Source organism: Gavialis gangeticus, unplaced genomic scaffold (assembly GCF_001723915.1).
Source record: "Gavialis gangeticus isolate Ggan-Ray unplaced genomic scaffold, GavGan_comp1, whole genome shotgun sequence".
Taxonomy (NCBI): domain Eukaryota; kingdom Metazoa; phylum Chordata; order Crocodylia; family Gavialidae; genus Gavialis; species Gavialis gangeticus.
The window spans coordinates 205,730,287-205,738,897 of NW_017729032.1; positions in this window are offsets into that span (position 1 = coordinate 205,730,287).

Genomic DNA, 8,611 nt, shown 5'->3' on the forward strand with positions numbered 1-8,611 from the left:
CCCCCCCCCCCCCCCCAAAAATCCAGAAGTGCAAAAAATATTGTATTGGCCACTGATATAGCAAGAATATTAATGACCAAAATAAGTGAGTGGGGAAGATCCAAAATGATGCTTTGACTTGTGCTGTGCAGAATCCATAAGGCAGAAGTTGATCACATGACCCCTGTCATGCTGCTAGAATCAGGGGTTCTTCCAAGTCCAGGATGCAAAAAGGCTTTAAGGTTTTGAAGAACGAGTCTTTTCTACAACTTAGTTCACTTAGTTAGGGCCATCCTTACTTTTCACAAAGCCTTTGTAACTATTTTCTAGATACTTGCTAGTCTGTTTTGTACCATCTTTGCCACCTGAATGAAGTCAACTGAGACTCGTTTTGTCCAGGCTCCTATCAGGATACAGCAGATCAGCACTCTGGTTTTTCAGCTTAAAAGCAGACTTCACCTTCTAATTAAAAATGAAAGCATAAATGATGAGCAAATTCTATCACTGTGAATATTATAAAAACACTCAATTATTGTATGATGAGTAGTTTCTATTGAAGCAATACCCAAAACTAGAATAGTGCAATAACTGCAAGTTAGAACAGCTCAATTAGACAGCTAATTGAAGCCACAATTTAGCAGTCACTTCAGTGCAAATGAGGCTTATTCCATCCCTGTTAAAATCTGAGTTTTGTAAGACATTCTGTGCTGCAATTACAGTGGGAAGAACAAAGGTCTTATGTATAAAAAAAAAAAACAAAAACTATATTTTTTTTTTTTTTAGTTGACTTTGTATATGAACTGTGAGGTAAGTGTAATGCATATCTTCTGCCTAATGTACGTGAGTAAGTCTGACACATTTATGACTAGATAAAAAATGTTTTCATTTTGCTACCCACCTCTCAGGTTACAATATATCCTCATGCCTGGGGTTTTGGACCCAGTTTCAGTATTTTGCAGGTGAGACTGTAAGAGTGCCTTAAACTACTTTTGCTCCTATACCTTAAAATAGACATTGGGCATTTTTGGCAATTCATGGTCTATTTGCATTCCATTTTACTGACTTTTAAATATAATGTGTTTGATAAAAACTGTAGCCTTGCACTAGACTCCCTAAAATGTGAATCATATCTATGCTTCTGTGGAACATATTTTCTTAATGGTTCAGAGAGTTGGTTTGTTTTTGTCTTGTCTTGTTTTGTTTTGAACATCAGCCCCCATAGTGCGATTATTGACATATGTGTACCATTTCTAATAGCAGCTTTCCTCTATACTCCTTGGTCACAACAAGCTACACCTTGTATTTGGGGAGGTAAGGAATGAACAAAGCAATGCTCCTGAATATATTGTTATGCTAATTCAGACTATTTCATTCTATTTGATTAGTTTACAACATCTAAGAGGTACACCAGAATGTGACAGCTTGCTCTCAGTCTATTTGGCTCTGGATCTTTGTGTGGTTCTGGATTCTGTCTTATTTTTACAAGGCAAATCCCAGGCTATAGTTGTCTGTTACGATCTAAAAGACTAGGATGACTGGCAAACTGTACCAACATTATTTTTGTTGTCCATATCTACATTTCAAATAAAACATACTTTGGTTTGGACTGTCATATTTAGCCAGAAGTCAGCATCTGAAAGACAAATGTTTCAATTTCTAAAGGGCTCTAATAGAGCAACAGGCTCACCTGTTTCTGTTTTCAAAACCACTCCACAAAAGCACTTTAATACTGCTTTATGAAGTCACCAGGCATGGAGTGATCAAGACAATGCAAACACAACAAAGCTTCCTCTATTATCCATAAGGAGCAAGCTTAATTAAAATAAGAATTTAATTTTAACTGCATGTTACAAGCAGGTTTCTGTCTGATGTTGAAATCATTTGACTGAGGGACCGTGAATAGGAAACGCAAGAAATTCTCACCTGAAACAGCTCTTAAAATTTATTCTAAGAAACTGTTTCCATTTCACAGAAAATGAAAGGGTTTTATTGTGGGCTGACTGGTAAACCACAACTGGAAAGCCCCTTGAGAAAGTGAGCATTGCTACTCAGTGGTCCAAATCCATCCTTCCTCTAGTCAAATTAATTATTTGACTGTTTACCTATAGATCTGAAATAACTTTTTAACCCAAAAATTATTTTTCTTCGTCCCCCTTTCACAACCAAGTGTCTAAAGATTGTCAGTAACTTTATGCAGCATGTCAGAAGGATTAGAACTTGTTTTTCCATTGTAAATCCTCTGTGTACTTGTGCTTGATGTTGCAACAGAACTTCACTAATTTGACAGGGTGCAGGATCAAACCATTGTGCAGAGTGTTTCATCAGAAACTCTTAAAAGCACTGACCATCATACCCATTTTGTAACAAATATCTATCACTGCGCTTGTGTTTGTTTAACTTAAACATCCGATCTACTCCATGTCCAGTTACAGAAGGATGTATAAATGTAATGGCCGTAGGAGTTCTGGTTGTAGTTATGCTAAGCTATAGTAAGCAAAAGGTGCCAAAAAGGAGCTTGGGAAAACAGGCCTCATGGTGGCTGGATGACCTGATAATAAAGGAAAAAAGTAAACACATACTATTGAGCAAAGAAACACTGATTCAAAGAAGGGAATAAGAAAAGAGTGGGTGAAAAACTCAACAACAAATATAAAAAAGTAACAACTCACCAATGTAACAAAAAAATGAAATGTAGGTGTGTAAACTTTGCAAAAGAAACAAATTAGAGATGGACATCTCAACAGAGAGAGGGGTAAGAATTGATGGGATGGGGGAGGAGGCACTCAGGGCACTGACAGAAGTGACGTTTTGTCGGGTGATCAGCCCTTGAAAGTTCTCTACAGCTATGCCCTGACAGAAGTACACAGCTGCAGAGCACTTTAAAAGTGCCCAATTGTGCAGTGCAGCCCAGTCCTGCCCCTAGTGCTATCTTCAGAATGGGAGAGGGAAGGAGCTGCAAACTGGGGTTTGCCCAGCCTGTGCTGGGTGAATTGGAGCCCCTGTCTTGGGGCACCCATGGGTAGCTCCAATCTACCGCCCCCCAGCATAGGTTGGACAAACCTCAGTCTGCAGCTCCCTCCCCATCTCTTCTCCCCCTCCCAGCACTGGAACTGAGGTGGGGGGGGACAGGGCTAGTGGAAAGGCTGTAGATAGGCAGCCTCTCAACTGCATCAGCTCCAAAGTGGAGTTTAATACCCCTCCCCACCAAACAGTGAATGTATACTGGGGGGACAGGAAGGTGTTACTGTAACTCATGGTGCTTCTGAAGCACCATGAGTTATAGCAGAGAACTGCATATCTGTCAGCACCTTCAAGTATAAATACAGGCACTATGAAATTTGTCTTGCATAGCTTTGAAACCCTTTGTAAGCATTTGAAGAGCAGCTCCCATGTAAAGTAGTAATGTTGCATAGCACTGTTGGCGCTGATCGCACAAAGCACAAATCAATGTAAACAATTCAAACTTTTTCCATTAATCACATGCTCAACAGTTTTGCTGGAACAGAGACCTAGTTACCTACTTTAGGCCCTAGTCCACCAGTTCTGTCATGGTGCACCTTCATGTCTATACAAAGCCCAACTATGCTCTGAACTACCAAAAAGACAGTATATATATTTACGCTTTATCATAGTATCCAAGCACCTTGCTCTCTTTAATGTAGTCTCCTAAGCAATTAAGAGCATCCTCTAATCCCCTTTCACAGTCCTAGAAATAAGGCACAGAATGCAACAGTAGTAGAGCAAGGACTTGAACCCAGGCCTCTTGGGCATCTATACACGTGCTCTGGGGGGGGGGGCACTTTAACTAGAGTGGCTCAGAGCCACTCTAGTTAAAGTGACCACAGGGTCATGTGTATTCAGCATCCCAAGCTTCAAAATGGCAGCACAGGTGCTGCAGCTAAAGCTTGTTCGATGAGGTTTAGTTAAAAGTGCTCCCGCCACCATTTTGAAATGCAGGGATGCTGAATACACGTGAGGCAGAAGCTGCTGGAGCAACTTGACTCAACTTGACTTGACTCAAGTCTGCTCTGATGTGCTAATTAGCACATGTTGGAGCAGAGCTCCCTCACATATGTAGGTGCCCCTGAAGCCCCAAGCTAGTGCTGAACCACTGAAATATCCTCTCTCTCTCTGTTTGGACAGGAAGGCAAGAGAGGCATTTAATCAGAAGCCACAAGTCAACACAGTATTGCCAATAAAGCGGGGTGGGGTAATGCTGCCAAAGAAACTATACTGATCTCTCAGTAAATAAAACACTGCTGTGGTTTAAGAAAAGAAAGAAAATACACACGCATACCCCCCAAGTAGGATGTGTACACACTCACTCACACTCTTTCATAAATCTCCCTTGCCCTTGCATCGGGGGGTGTGTGCATGCGTACACACACACACTTCAGACTGTGGCTTAACTGTATAGTTACTGAAGCTGGATGGGAAATATTTTTTTCCATCCTGTAAACATTTTTGAAATTTAAAAAATATTCTTATTCTTCATTGGACATACTAAAGCCTTTCAGATTTTAATGCAAACCAAAGAAAGGTAATTCCCTCCCTCCCCCCTCTCTCACACACTCCCTCCCCTGGTTAGGGTACTCATGGAATGTGGGGAGATTCCAATAGACGAGGAACAAATTTGCATCTCCCGTATCCCAACTCGAAAACCAACAGGCCATTGGATAGTTTGGTGCAAGTCCCTCTTTCCACTCCAGAAATTCCTTTGTAGGCTCAAGAAATTATTTCTCAACAAAAGTAATCAGAACTACTACTTGGCCCACAAACAAGAGGAAGTTGTTTAAACAAATTTTCTGGCAGAAAAAAAAAATTTTTGTTTTAGCCAGCTGTTAATATAAGAGTGTTCATATCTAAATCTTTTCTGGAGTACAAGGGTAAAAGGGACCGTGACATCACTTGGTTTGGCCAGCTGGGTTGTCTGTTTGTTCTGTTTTGGTTGGCTTGGGTTTGTTTCCTGTTTTGTTTTGGGGGGGTGGTTATAGGGGGGGAGTTAATACAGCGTTAAAGAATATCACCCAGCTACCAGTGCATTGAGCCCAGTAACTTGTGTTCAGCTGATGCAACACTTGCAGAGAGCCATCCAATCTTGATTTAGAGACACCCCCCCCCCCCCAGAAGTACAGCTGTTCTCTTGACAAATTGTTCCAATGGCCCATCAGTGTCTCTTATAAACATTTGGGTCTATTTTCTCATGTCAACTTGCCATTGGTACCATTCACCAGCCATTGGTTCTTATTATGCTGTTATTTCTGTATTACAGAGCCCTTCAGCATCCACTATATTCTCCTTAAATGGGCACTTACATGCTGTAACCACAGCACTGCTCATTCTTTTTTCTGGATGTTAACCAGATGAACATCTTTAAGCCCCCATGTAAGACTTTTTTTTGTCCAGCCCTTGAAACAATTTTGTGGGGTTTTTTGTGGGGGGGGGGGTTTAAACACACTTTCCCCAGAATTTCCCAACATCCATTTGGAGATCAGAACTGGGTGTAGTCTTCTAATACCACTCTCACCGATACCATAGGCAAGATAAAAGCAGAACCCTTCCCATGCTCACAACACCCTCATTAATACAAGGATAGCGTTAGCCCCTCTTGGATATAGCATTTCCTGGAGGTTGTGTTCAGCAATCCATCTATTAAAACCCCTAACTCCTTTTTAGTCCCCCATTCTATAGGTACTGGTCTTCAATCCTTTCCCTAGATATTTACCTTTGTGTTTGATGTTTTGAAAGAGGTGCTGTTTGCATTGGCCCAGATTTCCAAGGAATCAGTTTTTACATTCATCATTTGCCATTCTGTCAGTCTTAGGGTAATAACCAGCAGTGATTTATATCAACTCAGATCACAAACACTCAGATCTTCAAAAAGGTTGAGTGGCATCAGGCCCAGTCCCCATAAAAACACCACTGGCTGAATGATGTCTCATTACAACTATTTATTTAAGAGCTGTCAGTTAACTAGTCCAAAATACAGTTAACACATACTTTTAAGCTTGGGACTAAACAATATCAGCACATCATGCATTACTAATTCAAATGACTTAAAATGTAGACTACACCTACAGTTACTTTTAACAGTGAAATCTGTAGTTTCAAAGAATTAAATCAATTTTGTTAGAAGAGGTTTATTTTCCATGTTGGTTGAAGGTAATTATATTCCTATTCATTTGCATGTATCAGCATGAATCATGTATCAGCCCTTTCATTATTTTGCCTAGGGTTCAGAATATGCTACTTAATCATGGTAAGACATGAATAGGTTAGGATATAGAAGTGTAAATATTTGTACTGCTCCAAAACATTGCAGTGACACTTTAAGGCTTAAGAACACAAACAAGTGAGGGTATCAGTACTCCTATTAAATGAACATCTCCAGCTGCTTTGACAAGTCATACAACTTCTATTTACATGCTAATGCTGTCTATAGGCAGGCAAGGTTTTTTGGGTAGATGTAATATCTTTTATTAGACCAACTAACTAGCTGGAAAAAATGTGCTTTGAAAGCTTTTGGGCAAAAACACCCTTCATCAGGTATTGGGAGGCTCTGCTGGTGTTATGTGTTCTCCAAGGTAGAAAAGCAGCTAATTTAGAACATGCAGGTCTATGAAGATCCAGATGAGTGGAAGATTGAAAGACGATGGGTAGAGACAGGAGGGGAGGGGGGAAGAGAGGGAAATGTGTAAAGGAATGCAAGTGGTCACCTGTAGGCAGGTTACCTGAGATATCAGATGTCAGGCAGGTTGTAATGCATCATGAATCCAATGTTTATATTAAGTCCATGATTTTTTGTGTCCAGTAGATTTATGCAGTGAAGCTGGTAGGCTCATCTACAGAAGGTGTTTTGTAAATTTCCACTGAGGATTAGAACTGAGAGATTGGAGAGGGAGTGATTGTCTTAGGAGAAGTGTGCACCCACACATAATTGGATATTTTTGTCATTGATGGATTTTCAGCGTTTGTTCATTCTGGCGCACAGTTGTTGTTTGGTTTCTTCTACATATTTTCCATCTGGGCATTTAGTGCACTGGATGAGATATTACATTTCTGGAGGTACAGGTGTAATATCCAGGAATGGTGATGGTTCTGTTGCGGGGTATACAGTGCCTTCATTTTGTGGAGTGGTTTCTACTGTTAGCATCTGCAGGGAAAAGGAGATTCCCCATTACTGATAGTGATCATAGAGAGTCACTGTAAAAAAGGACTGATAATGCAGGTCAGCTTGCCTATGGAATATTTTTTCATCCTTCTGTTCAGGTTACTTATGTTAAAACAAACAAGCAAGCTGGTAAGAAAATGGTAAAAAAAAATTATCCCAGTTTAGGAGAGGAAAAGTTCAACATCTTGGATAACACTGAAGGAAGAAAAATTCAAGGGAAGAAATGGTTTCACAAGAACTAAAGTGGAATTTTGCAGCTCACTAGCTGCATACTTGGTGGGTAGGCCACCCGGCTCCCTATTTCCTGGCCTCCTTTGCTGCCAAACGGCCCAGAGTCTGCCAGGCAAGGGACCAGCGCTCAGGTGGCCAACTTACCTGAAGAGTTATCCACTCTGCCTGCATGCTGAGACCTTATAGAGAGCCAGTAATTGAGACAGAGTAGGTTGCCAGAGACCCCAGACTGCTGACCGCCCGGGGAAACGGATACTGAGAGTGTACCCACAATCTGGGCTGGCAGGAAACCAGGCAGTAGTCTACCCTTTTGATGTTAAAAAAAAAAATTCAGTGTATTCCCACAGAACAAGCCAGATATGTTGAATCAATCTTTTCTTTCAAGATAACACATACACCTTCCCAACAGCTGTCAGCATCATTCTTGACACTCCTGCCAGCAGTTGTGCATACATTTGTTTGCTATTAATTTAAAACACTCTTAAGCAAATATCACTGAACTAGACCTGCAGCTTCCTTTTAACTTGTAGTAAAAGGACAGTGCTCTTTCCACCAGAACTCATAATAGCTGGAAGAGCAGCTATGGTTACAACAAGAGTGATATTTGTTTGTAAGGTTAGACCTCACAAGCTTAGCCAAGCAAGAACAAGGAAAGCAAGGAGGAGGGAGGGGCAGAAACCCAACTCTTCCCTGCTGTAAAAAGTATTGTAGTTTATTTTAAACACCTTCAGCTCTGATTGTTTTGCACCGCACTGCTGTTGCTACAAGGTAAAGTTTCAGATAAAAAAAAGCCCCTGGGAAATGGCCTTTTTCCTTTTTTGCATGAACAGATTTATTGCCTGGAGATATTACCACAGATCCCTGGGCATGTAGCAGTTGGGTTTGATGTCACATTTGTTAATAGTTGTGGCATCAATACAAGCATTAGCAGATGGTGCTACACATGTACGTAGCCCTGAAGCTTCAGAATTGCTCAAAAGCATGCTTGGACTGGATTTTGGAACCTTCCTCTGAAATACAGGAACTGGTAGAAGACATTGCTGTTGTTCTGGACTTTGCTACTGAACTTACCACCAAAATGTCCCTTCAATATAAGACAGGAAGCCAAAAACCCAGTGTGCCAGACTCATCTCTTCCAATGATTACTTTTAAACCTCTGCACTCACCAATCCTTAAGCAGCATTGCTAGTTCTCACAATTATCCTTACTTTTTTTTTTTTTTTTTTTTTT